We start from the raw sequence: 18,386 nt of genomic DNA on the forward strand, positions 1-18,386 counted from the left end.
GAAAAAAATAATAGTATGATGAGAATTTTTATATGGCAGAATAAAAAACCCAGAATTTCGTTAATGAAACTTTCACTTCCTAAGAAGTACGGCGGACTTGCACTGCCAGATATACAATTCTACAACCGGGCCTCACTGGCCCGAATAGTTGTAGATTGGATTCTAAATAAAGATTACGTAACAAACAATGAACTTGAAAAAAATGTAAGTCTACCATACCTTCCCACAGCCTTAATACACTGCAGTCCTAAGACAGTCCCCCAGGAAATTAAGATATTCAAAACATTAATATATCCACTACAGGCATGGAGGAAGATATGTAAGTTATTATTCATTAAAGGAAATGTCTCGAATTATATGCCAATTAAAGGGAACCCTAAATTTCAAGCGGGAATACAATCGGCACCTTTCCAAAAATGGCACACATTAGGTTTGAATAACATCTCTCAGATGATAGACTGGAATGGCCACTGCATTAAAACATTTGAGAGTTTAAAAAGAGAATTCAGCCTTAGCAATAAAGAATTCTTTGCATATTTACAAATTAGACACTTCATAACTCCAACAAGTTGGAGAATTGGCTTGTATTAGCTAAAAATGGGTTTATGTCAATCTCACCATGCTATCAATTATTAATATCTAATAAAGGGGAGATGAATCTAGGAAACTTAGCAGTTGCATGGGATTCTATGATAACTCAACTTCCCATAAATTTAAATAAAATCCTGGCTTCTATTTTAAAAGTATCACAAATTACCCTATCAGCCACATGGAGAGAATCCACATTAAGTTATTGTATAGGACCTACTACACTCTGAAAAAAAGGGACAAGATGTTGGGAATATTAATTTTCTGTACATGCCCAAAATGTTCATTACAATCAGCAGATCTTATCCATATGATCTGGGAATGCCCCAAGATTAAACATTTTTGGGCTACAGATAGAATACTGGATTAATCAAGTTTTAAAAATCTCTCCTCTGAGGTTGGACATAATCTCTGAAATCTTTTTATGGGAAGCAACGAAAGATCTTCGGAAGCATAATAAAATAATCAATATGATTATTCTAGCGGCAAGATATTTAATTTTCAAAAAATGGAAAGGAAGGGCTAGCCCCAGTATAAATGAGCTCAAAAACTGCCTAAAAAAACAATATATGATAGAGCAAAAGAGACACTAATATAGAAGAAGAGAATGAACATTGAAGGTTTCTTTAAAAAATGGACAGTTTTTATTAAAATATTTCCATTAAATGAAAGAGAACATATGATATACCCATTTAGGAACTCAGAACTAGTATTGTTGGGACTATGGTAGTCTTCCCTGCTCATCTCCATCCCCCCCCTCCTTTTTTATTTTTTATTTTTTTATTTTATTTTTTGGGGATGGTTATATGTTGTGTTTTAGTGTTATTATGCCTAGTGTTGTTTGGTGTTTAGGGTCCTCATTCCCCTAGTGGATTAGGTATGTTAGGTTGGTTGATTTTTATGTGAATAATTGACTCAAGACGGAAAGGGAAGAAAAGGGTAAAAACCTAACTATTGTTAAAGACTGTTATTTAAAAGATAAGATTATAGTATGGACAAAATAATGTAAATTATAGTATATGTTGCATCTGAAAGTTTAATTCACATTAACATTTTCTGAAAAAGAATAAGCACTATATCATTATATATTTTTGAATATCCTGAAGCTAGGGAAAAAGAAAAAATAGAAAAATGAGGTTGAGACTATTTCTTTTTCTTGTTTCTGTTCTTTTTGCGATGCAACAAAAATAATGTTTTTTTTCATCATGTATACAGGGAAGTGCAGAATTATTAGGCAAATGAGTATTTTGACCACATCATCCTCTTATGCATGTTGTCTTACTCCAAGCTGTATAGGCTCGAAAGCCTACTACCAATTAAGCATATTAGGTGATGTGCATCTCTGTAATGAGAAGGGGTGTGGTCTAATGACATCAACATCCTATATCAGGTGTGCATAATTATTAGGCAACTTCCTTTCCTTTGACAAAATGGGTCAAAAGAAGGACTTGACAGGCTCAGAAAAGTCAAAAATAGTGAGATATCTTGCAGAGGGATGCAGCACTCTTAAAATTGCAAAGCATCTGAAGCGTGATCATCGAACAATCAAGCGTTTCATTCAAAATAGTCAACAGGGTCGCAAGAAGCGTGTGGAAAAACCAAGGCGCAAAATAACTGCCCATGAACTGAGAAAAGTCAAGCGTGCAGCTGCCCAAGATGCCACCTTGCCACCAGTTTGGCCATATTTCAGAGCTGCAACATCACTGGAGTGCCCAAAAGCACAAGGTGTGCAATACTCAGGAGACATGGCCAAGGTAAGAAAGGCTGAAAGACGACCACCACTGAACAAGACACACAAGCTGAAACGTCAAGACTGGGCCAAGAAATATCTCAAGACTGATTTTTCTAAGGTTTTATGGACTGATGAATGAGAGTGAGTCTTGATGGGCCAGATGGATGGGCCCGTGGCTGGATTGGTAAAGGGCAGAGAGCCCCAGTCCGACTCAGATGCCAGCAAGGTGGAGGTGGAGTACTGGTTTGGGCTGGTATCATCAAAGATGAGCTTGTGGGGGCCTTTTCGGGTTGAGGATGGAGTCAAGCTCAACTCCCAGTCCTACTGCCAGTTTCTGGAAGACACCTTCTTCAAGCAGTGGTACAGGAAGAAGTCTGCATCCTTCAAGAAAAACATGATTTTCATGCAGGACAATGCTCCATCACACGCGTCCAAGTACAAGGGTATAAAAGAAGAAAATCTAATGACATGGCCTCCTTGTTCACCTGATCTGAACCCCATTGAGAACCTGTGGTCCATCATCAAATGTGAGATTTACAAGGAGGGAAAACAGTACACCTCTCTGAACAGTGTCTGGGAGGCTGTGGTTGCTGCTGCACGCAATGTTGATGGTGAACAGATCAAAACACTGACAGAATCCATGGATGGCAGGCTTTTGAGTGTCCTTGCAAAGAAAGGTGGCTATATTGGTCACTGATTTGTTTTTGTTTTGTTTTTGAATGTCAGAAATGTATATTTGTGAATGTTGAGATGTTATATTGGTTTCACTGGTAAAAATAAATAATTGAAATGGGTATACAGGTGGCCCTCGTTTTACAACGGTTCAATTTACACCGTTTCAGAATAACAACCTTTTTTTCTAGTCATGTGACTGCTATTGAAAAGCATTGAGAAGCATTGAGAAGCAGTGCATTTATTAAAATAACCAGTATGTGGAACTGTCCGCTTGTGTTGCAGCAAAGCCAGGCACACTGAAATTAATCAGTTTAACCAGACCGGAGCTATCGAGCAGATTTCAAAGGAACAAGATCTTCCTGTCTATAAATCAGTCCCAGATTGGAATGCATAGAAAGAACTGTTTGCAGAAAAATGCAAGTGAAGTCTGTGTTGTGTGATTATTTTCTTAGGTTTATAATGCTGTTTAGGGAAATGTTTTTGTTAATTTAACTTAGTTTCAATTATATATTTTGTGTTGTGTGATTATTTTATTAGGTTTATAATGCTGTTTTAGCATTTAAAGTCTTCATTTCAAAGCTTTAAAAAAATATTGTATTAGGTGTTACTTATGACAATTTTGAGAGGGGGCCTGGAACCTATCTCCCTCACTTCCCATTGACTTACATTATAAACTGTGTTTTAATTTACAATGGTTTTCGATTTACAACCATTCCCTTCTGGAACCTAACCCCGGCGTAAACTGTAGGGCTACCTGTATATTTGTTTTTTGTTAAGTTGCCTAATAATTATGCACAGTAATAGTCACCTGCACACACTGATATCCCCTAAAATAGCTATAACTAAAAACAAACTAAAAACTACTTCCAAAACTATTCAGCTTTGATATTAATTAGTTTTTTTGGGTTCATTGAAAACATGGTTGTTGTTCAATAATAAAATTAATCCTCAAAAATACAACTTGCCTAATAATTCTGCACTCCCTGTATATTGCGAATATTTCTTTTTTGTATTAATGCATTCTTTTTTTGATGTATCACAGTATATGTTGTATTGTGATCTTAACCTCAATAAAAAAAAATAAAAAATGTCATGCTCTGTCTGAATCTTGAAAGAAAATAAAAATTGGGGTTCAGTGTCCCTTTAACATTTGTTCATTATTTTACATGATTTTCTTATAAATAAAGGGGACACAAAACCCATTTTTGTTCTTTCATGATTCATATAGTGCAGGCAATTTTTAATACACTTTCTAAGTATTCCTATTATAATTATTTTCTCATTCTCTTGCTATGTTTATTTTAAAAAGCAGGAACGTAAGCTTAGAAGCCAGCCTATTTTTGATTCAGCACCTGCGTAGAGTTTGCTGATTGGTTGCTACATTTAGCCATCAATCAGCAGGTGCTACCCAAGTACTGAACTAAAATGGGCCGGCTCCTAAGCCTACATTCCTGCTTTTTTCTTTATCAAATAAAGATAGCAAGAGAATTAAGACAAATGTATAATAGGAATAAATTATAAAGTTTCTTAAATTGCTTGCTCTATCTGAATCACGAAATAAAAAAAAAATGGGGTTTTTGTGTCCTTTTAAGCTCTGCAGATTGAGAGGCTAGAGTGGATCCTACAGGATTCTGAACGATAGGCCTTAAACATTCTATGCAGTGATTGCTTGGCCAGCATAAGCGCTTAAATGTCCCATTACTAAGCTTCACAAGAATGTAAATTTTGGTAACAAAAGGACAAATTTAAAAGCATTACACAATTTTATTTGAGAGCTCATCAATTGCAAAGATCACTTATTGAGTGAAAATGTCCATTTGTGCAACACAGTTTATGCTATTGTTTTCCTTTCTAACTTCTCCATAGTTTGACCTTTTCCTCTTTTTTTTTTCTCTCTCTCGTTTCGTGGGGAAATAAAATAAATTTGTAATTAGAAAAAATCTAATATTGTATGTTTGTATGTTATCCCTACCCTTAGTTTATAATATTAAAACAGACTATTTATGTTCAGCTGTTGTTTTGTTTTAATAAGCATGTAGATTTGTACATTTCGGAAAAATCAGCTTATATTAAACAAAGAACCAGTAAGTGTTTTAAAAGTATAAAGGTTAGAAAGAAAAATAAAAGTTGGACTTTCAAAATGTTGTTTGACATATTGTTTCTAAAAATCTGAATATACTTTTTCAACTTTCAAAGTGACAGCTTTGTGTGTGAAAATTGAAGGTATTTTTGCCAAGTGCCTGCTCTGCTGAAAAAGTGCCAGGTCTGATGAGCATTTTAGTTTAGTACTTTTATGTTTTATAAGCTTTTCCAACTATCATTTATTTTGTAACATTTAGAGCAACCCAAGTATATACCACTAGAAAATCTTTAAGCTATCTCCTATGCCAATCAATGGCCACATATAAATGTCGCTGGGTCGAATAAACTGAAGCAAACTTAAATATGCAGTATGCACTGCACCCTGTCTTGGGAAATGGACCTTTACAGGTGTAAACTACAGGAAGCAATTAAAATAATATTCATGCTATTTTTTTTTACTATGCTTCTATGAGCATTTTGAATTTACCTTCTGTTTAATGTTTGTATAGCAGAAGCTGTGACGCACAATGTGAGATCTGTCACATGACCACATTCAGCTGAGTATGTTCCATTCTATTAGAGCTGGGTGTGTAGTAGATAAAGAAACCGGTTTAGCAGGGGGTGGGAACAGAACATTACACTTCATCATTTATTTCTTTTTAAACTGCTTGTGTTTACTATATATTAACCAATACATTTTACTCTGTCTTTAAAGGTATATGAAACACAAATAATCTCTTTTGTGATTCAGGCAGAGTATGTAGTATTTAACATGTTTCCAATATACCTCTATTATCAAATTTGCTTCATTCCTTTGGGATTTTTTGTTGAAGAGATACCTAGGTAGGGGTCTGGAGCACTACATGACAGGAAATAGTTGCTGCCATCTAGTGCCCTTGCAGATGGATAACATTATTGCAAAACTGCTGCCATATAGTATAAGCTCATGAGCTTACATCCATGCTTTTCAACTAAATGTACCAAGAGAACAAAGAAATGTATATAATAGAAGTAAATAAGAACTTTGTTTAAAATTGCATTCTCTATCTCAATCATGAAAGAAAAGATTTGGTTTTGTGTACGTAGGAGCATTGGTGGTTTTGTGATTGAACTATATAAGACCAAGTGCTGTTTTCTTGTTTTAGTTTTTATGTGGCAGCTAACACTGTTTGCGCTTATGTGTTTGTAAACAACTATTTAAGAACATTAAATTCAGCTTTTTAAAATTTCGCTCCCAGTACTCCACCTAACAGGTGTTTAGTTCACTTTGCAAACACACTGCCAATAATGTACTGCTGAACTTTAAGGTTAAACACCGGAAACAGTATATACAATATACTATTACAGACCCCTTGCTAATTAGGATTTACCTGATGTATTGACCGCTGACCACCTTTAACACAGTGGGGATACATTTCCCATCCAGGCATATAATATACCTCATCACTTTTAAAGGTTGGTAAGGTGAGCATAGCCACTCACATTACTCTGATACAAATTGATTATCAGATTACACTATGATGTTTCAGTTTCTCTATTTTGTTGTTCCTCTTTCTTTTCTTTAACCCTCTGGCTACTGGCGTACATACTTGAGAGCGCTATCTGACACCCTAACCTATATATATATATATATATATATATATATATATATATATATATATAAAAATAAAACAAATATGTTTTATTTGACCTATCTTAAAGTGAAAGTAAACTTACCTGGTTTGCAATCTTAAAGGGACAGTCTACACCATAATTTTTATTGTTTTAAAAGATAGATAATCCCTTTATTACCCATTCCCCAGTTTTGCATAACTAACACAGTTATATTAATATACTTTTAAACCTCTGTGATTATCTTGTATCTAAGCCTCTGCAAACTGCCCCTTTATTTCAGTTCTTTTGAGAGACTTGCAGTTTAGCCAATCAGTGCCTGCTCCCAGATAACTTCATGTGTATGAGCACAGTGTTATCTATATGAAACACGTGAACTAACACCCTCTAGTGGTGAAAAAACTGTTGAAATGCATTCTGAAAAGAGTTGGCCTTCAAGGTCTAAGAAATTAGAATATGAACCTCCTAGGTTAAGCTTTCAACTAAGAATACCAAGAGAACAAAGCAAAATTGGTGATAAAAGTAAAATGGAAAATTGTTTAAAATTAAATGCCCTATCTGAATCATGAAAGTTTATTTTGGACTAGACTGTCCCTTTTAAATAACATTCTTTGTGCCAAAATAATATGACTTTCTTTCATGTTTTTTGTTTTTTTTAATTTACCTATAAAAAAAGTTGCTATACAAAATAAAGTGTTTTCTTACCTTTTAAATATCGGAAGTTGTCCTCTTGTTTTTATCCTTCCTTTAACCCCACAAGTGGGTATTGAAAGTGTCTGCGGTTTGCCGAAATTTGGATTCCAGTTGAGAACTGTTTTGACCGCTGACACCTTTAACACAGTGGGGATACATTTCCCATCCAGGCATATAATATACCTCATACTTTTTGAAGGTTGATAAGGTGAGCGTAACCACTCACAGTACTCTGATACAAATTGATTATCAGATTACACTATGATGTTTCGGTTTCTCGGTTTTGTCGTTCCTCTCTCTTTTCTTTAACTCTCTGACTACTGGCGTACATACTTGAGAGCGCTATCTGACACCCTAACCTATATATATAACAATAATAAAACAAATATGTTTTATTTGACCTATCTTAAAGTGAAAGTAAACTTACCTGGTTTGCGATCTTAAATAACATTCTTTGTGCCAAAATAATTTGACTTTCATTCATGTTTTTTTTTTTTTAAATTTACCTGTAAAAAAAGTTATCGCCGTAATTAATACATTTTTTTTTTACTCTCCTAATTCAACCCGTTAATTATTTATTTATTTTTGCTCCTGGTCACGTTTTTTACATACCCAATTGAAAATCTGTCCGTTAGGCAGCCGTCAAACCACGTCATCCGCCTACTTCTAGTTCTGGGCATGCGCAATTATTTTTCAGGCAGTATTATATTAGGAGAGTGCTCCCGTTTCGCGCATGAGCACTCGCTTTATTTGGAAAGGAACACGGTTTCACAAATAAGCGCACGGACGGTAGACTGAGAAAGCGCCGATTCGCGCATTCGCAATACAAATGTTCTTTGTGAACGCGCTTTTGAGATACGTATAGAGTGGGGGGTGGGACCACTCTATACGTCACCACACAGAAAGATAGGAAGTAGAGGATGGGAGGAGTTAGCATGGTAACGGTAGGAAATGTAATAATTGTTAAAAATTTAAATAATAAAGAAATTGAAAAAATCAACTTAGCGATCTTAGTAGTACAAAGTAATAGAATATATTGATGTGTAATAAACGGACTAACTTTACTTTCACTTTAAGTAAGGAATTTCAGAATATTTTATGATTTGAGTAAAATGTCCCTTTAAGCAGAATATTGTATGTCTTCGGGGATTTAGTTAAGGTGACTTCAAAACCCTAGCATATATCTGCAATTAAAAAACTGCATTGCAAAATATATTTCAAGTAATTTAACACACTATGGAGGGACTTCAGCTTCTATGGAGGCAGTGGAATACGCACTCTTTTAAAAATGTTTTAAAGCAAAAGCAAGTAAAATAAATAATGACTGTATACTACAATTATTATTTGGCTTCAAGATTTTACAGGGATATTAAATGTAGAGTTTAATATCCCTTTAAACAAATGTTGTGTGCAGCAGTTTTCATATTTTGTTTTATCCGGTTAAATTAGTAGAGTGGTTTATAGGGTTAAACAAAATAACAGACAGACACAAAAAGGTTAAAGTCATTTGAGTCCTACATTTGTAGTCCGGTTTTACTGTTGTGCACAGTAGCACAGAGGTTGTGTGATTAGCGCACCGTTGGGCATCAGTAACTGTTTAAAAAATCCCTGTGAAATGATGATTTTAAACAAGCTTTCAAGATGTCAGCACTTTAATGCCTTGATGGGGATTATTTGAATATGTAATCTACTCCAATTACTGATTTTTCTGCATTTCTGAAACTTATAATACCGCCTAGACACTTTTAGTCATGAGTAGAAGGGCAAGTGCTGACCTTTAATGATCTTTATTTCAGATTTATAAACTGAATAGTTTTATTTTCCTCTTTGCAATTTTTATTTCAGTTATATACAAGTTTAAATATCTTTAAGAGTAAAATCCTCATAACAGAAATACTATAATAATTTATTGCTATTTACATACTTGGACATATCATTTTAAGGGACATAAAACAGTATGAACTAACATAACTTTCTAAATATATAATGCAGCTAAAGCTTACCTGCAAAACAGTTTTCTGTTTTAAACCCCCATTAAAGGGACAGTAAACCCAGAGAAAAACTTTACAATTTTAAACATACCATATGTATTACTTACAAACAATTTTATTAAATTGTGTATAAACTTATATTATATCCATAAAAATTATATTACATTTTACTACAGGGGAGTGTCAACAGACCACCCACGGGTGTGCTGCTTTTTTTTTCTCTCTTTACTTTAAAATTACAGTCCATCCAATTATAGCAATATTGATCGCGCTATAACTATATGCTATGAGCGCGCACGTCAGTCTCCAGAGGTTTACAGAGCTGTGGAAGGGACCTGTTGCGCATGCTCAGGGAATCTGTTGCGCTATGGTACAGAAATAAGTAATGGAGGCATCATTGTGTCATCATGAGGGCCGCACAACAATTCAGGAAACACGCCCTAATAATTTGCAGATTAGGGAGGAGGACTGATGCCGTATGCCTAACGGCTCATACATAGTAATGGAGATTATAAAAAATTATATAATTATTTTATTTTATTTTTTAATAGCTTACATAATATAACTAGTTAAATAAATTAGAAATTATATTTTATTTTTCAAAGTTTACTGTCCCTTTAACTTTTTAATTCAGGCATAGTTTTGTTTGCAGGAATCCCCCTCCCCCCCTGGGCATTTCCGCATATGGAAGGTGCTATAGAGGCCATAGCTTCAGCAGCGTGCACTTGTGCACATGCACGGTAGAGGGCAGAGTCACGTGACACCTGACTGAAGCAGTGCACAGTATATAATGTGCACTGCTTCCTTAAGCACAACATAAGCTTTCACAAAGCATGTAACAACAGCAGTACCCTCCCTTGTGAAAGTTATAGGATTTTAAAGATGGAATAATATTTTAATCATATAATATGCAAAATAATACTATTGAGCTGAGCATGCATAAGGCAATAATATTAACTTTATATGAATTAACTTTTTTGTACATTTCTCATCAGTGTGTCATCTTATATATATATATATATATATGTAATAAGCAAGAGAAAGATGCCACAAAAAGGGATATAAAAAGCCCAATTTGTTAAAGCCAGGGAATTCAGCACTCTTTTCAAGTGGTATAAAAATATATATTAATGAATCAAAAATAGTAAAATTGATGGTAAAGGGGTATTATCAGAAGCCATATACAAATGACATCACAGGATATGAAAATGCCTTAGATAGCTAGTGCAGTAAATATAGAGTGATCAAAAACCACCCAGATATAAAATCAGTATTATATTGACCATACATAATATAAATAAAGGACCGGTCCTCGTAACAAAGGCGCCTAGAATACTATGGATCCAAGAACATTGATAGACAGATATATACGTATCTAATCAAGCCATTGGTAAAAAGCTTCACCTTAGTACGGACTAACAACACCCTGCTGCACACAGAACCATGTTCTGGGGAAAGCCAGAGGCAATGATAACTTGCAACAAATTGCAACAGGACATGCTGGTGTTAGATAAACATTGGCAATACACAATACACAGTTGATCATACAGATACATCAACACGTTATGTAGAATAATAGTGCATTTTCTTTATTCAAGCGTTAGCTGCCTTACATATGGTGGGACACAGATGCTCAGTTCACAGCTGCTATGGAAAGCACACTGTTTCCTTGGTCAGACCTGTATCATCAAACCGGTCGACAAGCTTTATGGCATAGACATCCAACAGTTCCAAGTAAGTGATTGTGCTGTTATTAAAATGGGTCAGCTCAAGCAAGGATACTTAGCTTCCACTTTACCAACGTGTTTCCGCATACAAACGCCTTTTGAGCATTGTTGAGACTGCCAGAATTTGGATTCAGCACCTTCATAGGTTACGAGGTAAGTCCTCCAATGCCTATGCGCATTTCACCCCCACATCACAAGACTCAACAGGGCTTCCTCAGGGCTGATTGTACACTCTCACTTGCAGAACTTTTAAGCACATTTTTTGTTTCTCCGCCCATGGAATGAGGTGAAAGAATACATTGTATTGTATTCTGATTTTTTAAATTGTCTCTCAAATGAAGTTCACCATTACACATAATTTGTGATATTTACAGTACATACATAAAATATTTACATAGCCTATTATTATTGTAAGTATGTTTTCATAATTACAAGGAGCATAGCGGATTTTACTCGTCAGAAGAGTTGATTTAGGAATGACTCTAGGGAATCAAAATCTTGATTCCTATGGACATAGAAGGCAGTTTCTAGGGAATGCTGACATTATGCTTTTATATTGTTATCCCAGAAAACAGGCTAGATCGAGTTTCTCGTTTAGGCCATGGGGAGAGATGATGGACAGTCTATAGATCCAACCACATTCCTTCTGTAGAAGGCATTTGTCCTCGCCCACACTCCCCCCCTCTGCCATTAGTTATGCCTTTATCTATGCCAGTAAACCTAAGACATTCATTGTTAGTTGCATGATTAAGTTCAAAATGTCTCACAACACTACTCGTTTAACATTTTTTCTTGTTATCAAAGATAGCAACAATCCCAGATGTCAATTTATTTGTAAAACTGGTAGATAAAGATATTCAGGGACTGCCTTTTGCTGACCTAGTGGATGACAACTTCTCTAGAATTGAAAGAAAAGCCATGAATGAATTGATGAATGCTAGGAATGTAGTGATTAAGCCGGCTGTTAAGGTAGTTTATTTGGTTCTGTGTGATGAGCAAAAATATACTATTGAGGTTAAACGTCAACTTTTGGATAAGAAACAATACCAATGCTTAATGAGCAACCCAATCACAGACTTACAGAACATAGGGGTCTTCTTTGCAGTGAAAAAGGTATATGTGATCAGGTAGGGAATTTTCCTTTGCTCACAGCTAGAAGAGCCCCTAATCTAAAGGACAAGATAGTGAGAAGTAACTATAAATCTAAACCTCTTCTTAAGAACTGGCTGTCGAACCATAAAGTAGTGGGGAACTACCCTTGTGGCAGTTGTCACATGTGAATTCATGCTTAAAACTAAAACTTTTAAGGATTGGAAAGGGGAACCTTCAACTGTGACACTGAGGGGGTGGTGTATCTTTTATCCTGTTCTTGTCCCTGCTTTTACATAGGAAAAACTAAGAGACTCTTCAAGGACAGGATAAATGAACACCAAGACAATATTAAGAACAAATGTAAAACGAGTAGTGTCGCCAGACACTTTGAACTTAATTATGCAAGTAAGACCCTGAATGTCTGAGGTTTACTGGCATAGATAAAGGCATAACTAATGGCAGGGGGGGTGCAGGGAAAAAATGCCTTTTACAGAAGGAATGTGGTTGGATCTATAAACTGTCCACCATCTCTCCCCATGGCCTAAACGAGAAACTCGATCTGGCCTGTTTTCTGGGGAAAAAATATAAAAGCATAATGTCAGCATTCCCTAGAAACTGCCTTCTATGTCCTTAGGAATCGAGATTTTTATTCCCTAGTGTCTTTCCTAAATAAACTATTCTAACGAGTGAAATCCGCTATGCTCCTTGTAATACTTGCAATAATAGGTTATGTAAATATTTTATGTATGTAAATATCACGAATTATGTGTAATGGTTAACTTCATTTGAGAGCCAATGTAAAAAATCCCAATACAATATTATGTATTCTTTCACCACATTCCGTGGGCGGAAACAAAAAATGTGCTTAAAAATTTTGCAAGTGAGAGTGAACAATCAGTCCTGAGGAAGCCCCGTTGAGCCTTGTGACGTGGGGGTGAAACGGACGTAGGCATTGGAGGACTTACCTTGTAACCTGTGAAGGCGCTGAATCCAAATGCTGGCGGTCTCAACAACGCTTGAAAGGCGTTTGTATGCAGAACACATTGGCAAAGTGGAAGCTAAGTATACTTGCTTGAGCTGACCCATTTCAATAACAGCACAATCACTTACTTGGAACTGTTGGATGTCTATGCCATAAAGCTTGTCGACCGGTTGATGATACAGGTCTGACCAAGGAAACAGTGTGCTTTCCATAGCAACTGTGAATTGAGCATCTGTGTCTGCCATATTTAAGGCGGCTATCCTTTGAATATGAAAATGCACTACTATTCTACATAACGTATTGATGTATCTGTATGATCAACTGTGTATTGTGTATTGCCAATGTGTATCTAACACCAGCATGTACTGTTGCAATTTGTTGCAAGTTATCATTGCCTCTGGCTTTCCCCAGCATGGCTAACATAGATCCCACTTTGTTTACCTGCCCAGGTTAGACCTCCATAAGCCATTCCGCTTGGTGGTTCTGTGTGCAGCAGGGTAATGTTAGTCCGTGCTCAGGAGAAGCTTTTTACCAACGGCTTGATTAGATACGTATATATCTGTCTATCGATGTACTTGGGTCCATAGTACTCTAGGTGCCTTTGTTACGTGGACGGGTCCTTTATTTATATTATATATGGTCAATATAATACTGTTTTTATATCTGGGTGGTTTTTGATCACTGTATATTTACTGCACTAGCTATCTTAGTATTTTTCATATCCTGTGATGTCATTTGTATATGGCTTCTGACGATACCCCTTTACTATCAATTTTACTTTTTTGATTAACTAATAAATATATCTTTTCTTTCATGTACTTAGCAAGAGTCCATGAGCTAGTGACGTATGGGATATACATTCCTACCAGGAGGGGCAAAGTTTCCCAAACCTCAAAATGCCTATAAATACACCCCTCACCCACACCCACAAATCAGTTTTACAAACTTTGCCTCCTATGGAGGTGGTGAAGTAAGTTTGTGCTAGATTCTACGTTGATATGCGCTCCGCAGCAGGTTGGAGCCCGGTTTTCCCTCTCAGCGTGCAGTGAATGTCAGAGGGATGTGAGGAGAGTATTGCCTATTTGAATGCAATGATCTCCTTCTACTGGGTCTATTTCATAGGTTCTCTGTTATCGGTCGTAGAGATTCATCTCTTACCTCCCTTTTCAGATCGACGATATACTCTTAGTATATATACCATTACCTCTGCTGATTTTCGTTTCAGTACTGGTTTGGCTTTCTACAACATGTAGACGAGTGTCCTGGGGTAAGTAAGTCTTATTTTCTGTGACACTCTAAGCTATGGTTGGGCGCTTTTTTATAAAGTTCTAAATATATGTATTCAAACATTTATTTGCCTTGACTCAGGATGTTTCAACATTCCTTATTTTCAGACAGTCAGTTTCATATTTGGGATAATGCATTTGAATCAATCATTTTTTCTTACCTTAAAAATTTGACTTTTTCCCTGTGGGCTGTTAGGCCTCGCGGGGGCTGAAAATGCTTCATTTTATTGCGTCATTCTTGGCGCAGACTTTTTTGGCGCAAAAAATCTTTTCTGTTTCCGGCGTCATACGTGTCGCCGGAAGTTACGTCATTTTTTGACGTTCTTTTGTGCCAAAAATGTCGGCGTTCCGGATGTGGCGTCATTTTTGGCGCCAAAAGCATTTAGGGCGCCAAATAATGTGGGCGTCTTATTTGGCGCTAAAAAAATATGGGCGTCGATTTTGTCTCCACATTATTTAAGTCTCATTTTTCATTGCTTCTGGTTGCTAGAAGCTTGTTCTTTGGCATTTTTTCCCATTCCTGAAACTGTCATTTAAAGAATTTGATCAATTTTGCTTTATATGTTGTTTTTTTCTCTTACATATTGCAAGATGTCTCATGTTGCATCTGAGTCAGAAGATACTTCAGGAAAATCGCTGCCTAGTGCTGGAACTACCAAAGCTAAGTGTATCTGCTGTAAACTTTTGGTAGCTGTTCCTCCAGCTGTTGTTTGTATTAAATGTCATGACAAACTTGTTAATGCAGAAAATATTTCCTGTAGTAAAATACCATTACCTGTTGCAGTTCCATCAACATCTAATGTTCAGAGTGTTCCTGATAACATAAGAGATTTTGTTTCTGAATCTATTAAGAAGGCTATGTCTGTTATTCCTCCTTCTAGTAAACATAAAAAGTCTTTTAAAACTTCTCTTTATCCGGATGAATTTTTAAATGAACATCATCATTCTGATTCTAATGATTCTTCTGGTTCAGAGGATTCTGTTTCAGAGGTTGATGCTGATAAATCTTCATATTTATTTAAAATGGAATTTATTCGTTCTTTACTTAAAGAAGTCCTAATTGCATTAGAAATTGAGGATTCTGGTCCTCTTGATACTAAATCTAAACGTTTAGACAAGGTCTTTAAATCTCCTGTAGTTATTCCAGAAGTTTTTCCTGTTCCTGGTGCTATTTCTGAAGTAATTTCCAGGGAATGGAATAATTTGGGTAATTCATTTACTCCTTCTAAACGTTTTAAGCAATTATATCCTGTGCCGTCTGACAGATTAGAGTTTTGGGACAAAATCCCTAAAGTTGATGGGGCTATCTCTACCCTTGCTAAACGTACTACTATTCCTACGGCAGATGGTACTTCCTTTAAGGATCCTTTAGATAGGAAAATTTAATCCTTTCTAAGAAAAGCTTATTTGTGTTCAGGTAATCTTCTTAGACCTGCTATATCTTTGGCGGATGTTGCTGCAGCTTCAACTTTTTGGTTGGAAACTTTAGCGCAACAAGTAACAGATCATGATTCTCATAACATTATTATTCTTCTTCAACATGCTAATAATTTTATCTGTGATGCCATTTTTGATATTATCAGAGTTGATGTCAGGTTTATGTCTCTAGCTATTTTAGCTAGAAGAGCTTTATGGCTTAAAACTTGGAATGCTGATATGTCTTCTAAATCAACTCTACTTTCCCTTTCTTTCCAGGGTAATAAATTATTTGGTTCTCAGTTGGATTCTATTATCTCAACTGTTACTGGTGGGAAAGGAACTTTTTTACCACAGGATAAAAAATCTAAGGGTAAAAACAGGGCTAATAATCGTTTTCGTTCCTTTCGTTTCAACAGAGAACAAAAGCCTGATCCTTCATCCTCAGGAGCAGTTTCAGTTTGGAAACCATCTCCAGTCTGGAATAAATCCAAGCCTTCTAGAAAAGCAAAGCCAGCTTCTAAGTCCACATGAAGGTGCGGCCCTCATTCCAGCTCAGCTGGTAGGGGGCAGATTACGTTTTTTCAAAGAAATTTGGATCAATTCTGTTCACAATCTTTGGATTCAGAACATTGTTTCAGAAGGGTACAGAATTGGTTTCAAGATAAGACCTCCTGCAAAGAGATTTTTTTCTTTCCCGTGTCCCAGTAAACCCAGCAAAAGCTCAAGCATTTCTGAAATGTGTTTCAGATCTAGAGTTGGCTGGAGTAATTATGCCAGTTCCAGTTCTGGAACAGGGGCTGGGGTTTTATTCGAATCTCTTCATTGTACCAAAGAAGGAGAATTCCTTCAGACCAGTTCTGGATCTAAAAATATTGAATCGTTATGTAAGGATACCAACATTCAAAATGGTAACTGTAAGGACTATCCTGCCTTTTGTTCAGCAAGGGCATTATATGTCTACAATAGATTTACAGGATGCATATCTGCATATTCCGATTCATCCAGCTCACTATCAGTTTCTGAGATTCTCTTTCCTGGACAAGCATTACCAGTTTGTGGCTCTGTCATTTGGCCTAGCAACAGCTCCAATAATTTTTACAAAGGTTCTCGGTGCCCTTCTGTCTGTAATCAGAGAACAGGGTATTGTGGTATTTCCTTATTTGGATGATATCTTGGTACTTGCTCAGTCTACACATTTAGCAGAATTTCATACGAATCGACTTTTGTTGTTTCTTCAAGATCATGGTTGGAGGATCAATTCACTAAAAAGTTCATTGATTCCTCAGACAAGGGTAACCTTTTTGGGTTTCCAGATAGATTCAGTGTCCATGACTCTGTCTTTGACAGACAAGAGACATCTAAAATTGATTTCAGCTTGTCGAAACCTTCAGTCACAATCATTCCCTTCGGTAGCCTTATGCATGGAAATTCTAGGTCATATGACTGCTGCATCAGACGCGATCCCCTTTGCTCGTTTTCACATGCAACCTCTTCAGCTCTGTATGCTGAACCAATGGTGCAGGGATTACACAAAGATATCGCAATTAATATCTTTAAAACCAATTGTACGACACTCTCTGACGTGGTGGACAGATCACCATCGTTTAGTTCAGGGGGCTTCTTTTGTTCTTCCGACCTGGACTGTAATTTCAACAGATGCAAGTCTTACAGGTTGGGGAGCTGTGTGGGGGTCTCTGACGGCACAAGGGGTTTGGGAATCTCAGGAGGTGAGATTACCGATCAATATTTTGGAACTCCGTGCAATTTTCAGAGCTCTTCAGTCTTGGCCTCTTCTGAAGAGAGAATCGTTCATTTGTTTTCAGACAGACAATGTCACAACTGTGGCATACATCAATCATCAAGGAGGGACTCACAGTCCTCTGGCTATGAAAGAAGTATCTCGAATTCTGGTTTGGGCGGAATCCAGCTCCTGTCTAATCTCTGCGGTTCATATTCCAGGTATAGACAATTGGGAAGCGGATTATCTCAGTCGCCAAACGTTGCATCCGGGCGAATGGTCTCTTCACCCAGAGGTATTTCTTCAGATTGTTCAAATGTGGGAACTTCCAGAAATAGATCTGATGGCTTCTCATCTAAACAAGAAACTTCCCAGGTATCTGTCCAGATCCCGGGATCCTCAGGTGGAGGCAGTGGATGCTTTATCACTTCCTTGGAAGTATCATCCTGCCTATATCTTTCCGCCTCTAGTTCTTCTTCCAAGAGTAATCTCCAAGATTCCGAAGGAATGCTCGTTTGTTCTGCTGGTAGCTCCAGCATGGCCTCACAGGTTTTGGTATGCGGATCTTGTCCGGATGGCCTCTTGCCAACCGTGGACTCTTCCGTTAAGACCAGACCTTCTGTCGCAAGGTCCTTTTTTCCATCAGGATCTTAAATCCTTATATTTAAAGGTATGGAGATTGAACGCTTGATTCTTGGTCAAAGAGGTTTCTCTGACTCTGTGATTAATACTATGTTACAGGCTCGTAAATCTGTATCTAGAGAGATATA

The 18,386-nt window shown here is 36.6% G+C and overlaps 1 protein-coding gene across 1 annotated transcript in view; it reads left to right on the top strand.

Moving 5' to 3' along the window:
• FAM151B (family with sequence similarity 151 member B) overlaps positions 1–18,386 on the top strand; it is a 238,237-nt gene that overhangs the window by 9,539 nt on the left and 210,312 nt on the right.

This window comes from Bombina bombina, chromosome 2 (assembly GCF_027579735.1).
Source record: "Bombina bombina isolate aBomBom1 chromosome 2, aBomBom1.pri, whole genome shotgun sequence".
Classification (NCBI taxonomy): Eukaryota; Metazoa; Chordata; class Amphibia; order Anura; family Bombinatoridae; genus Bombina; species Bombina bombina.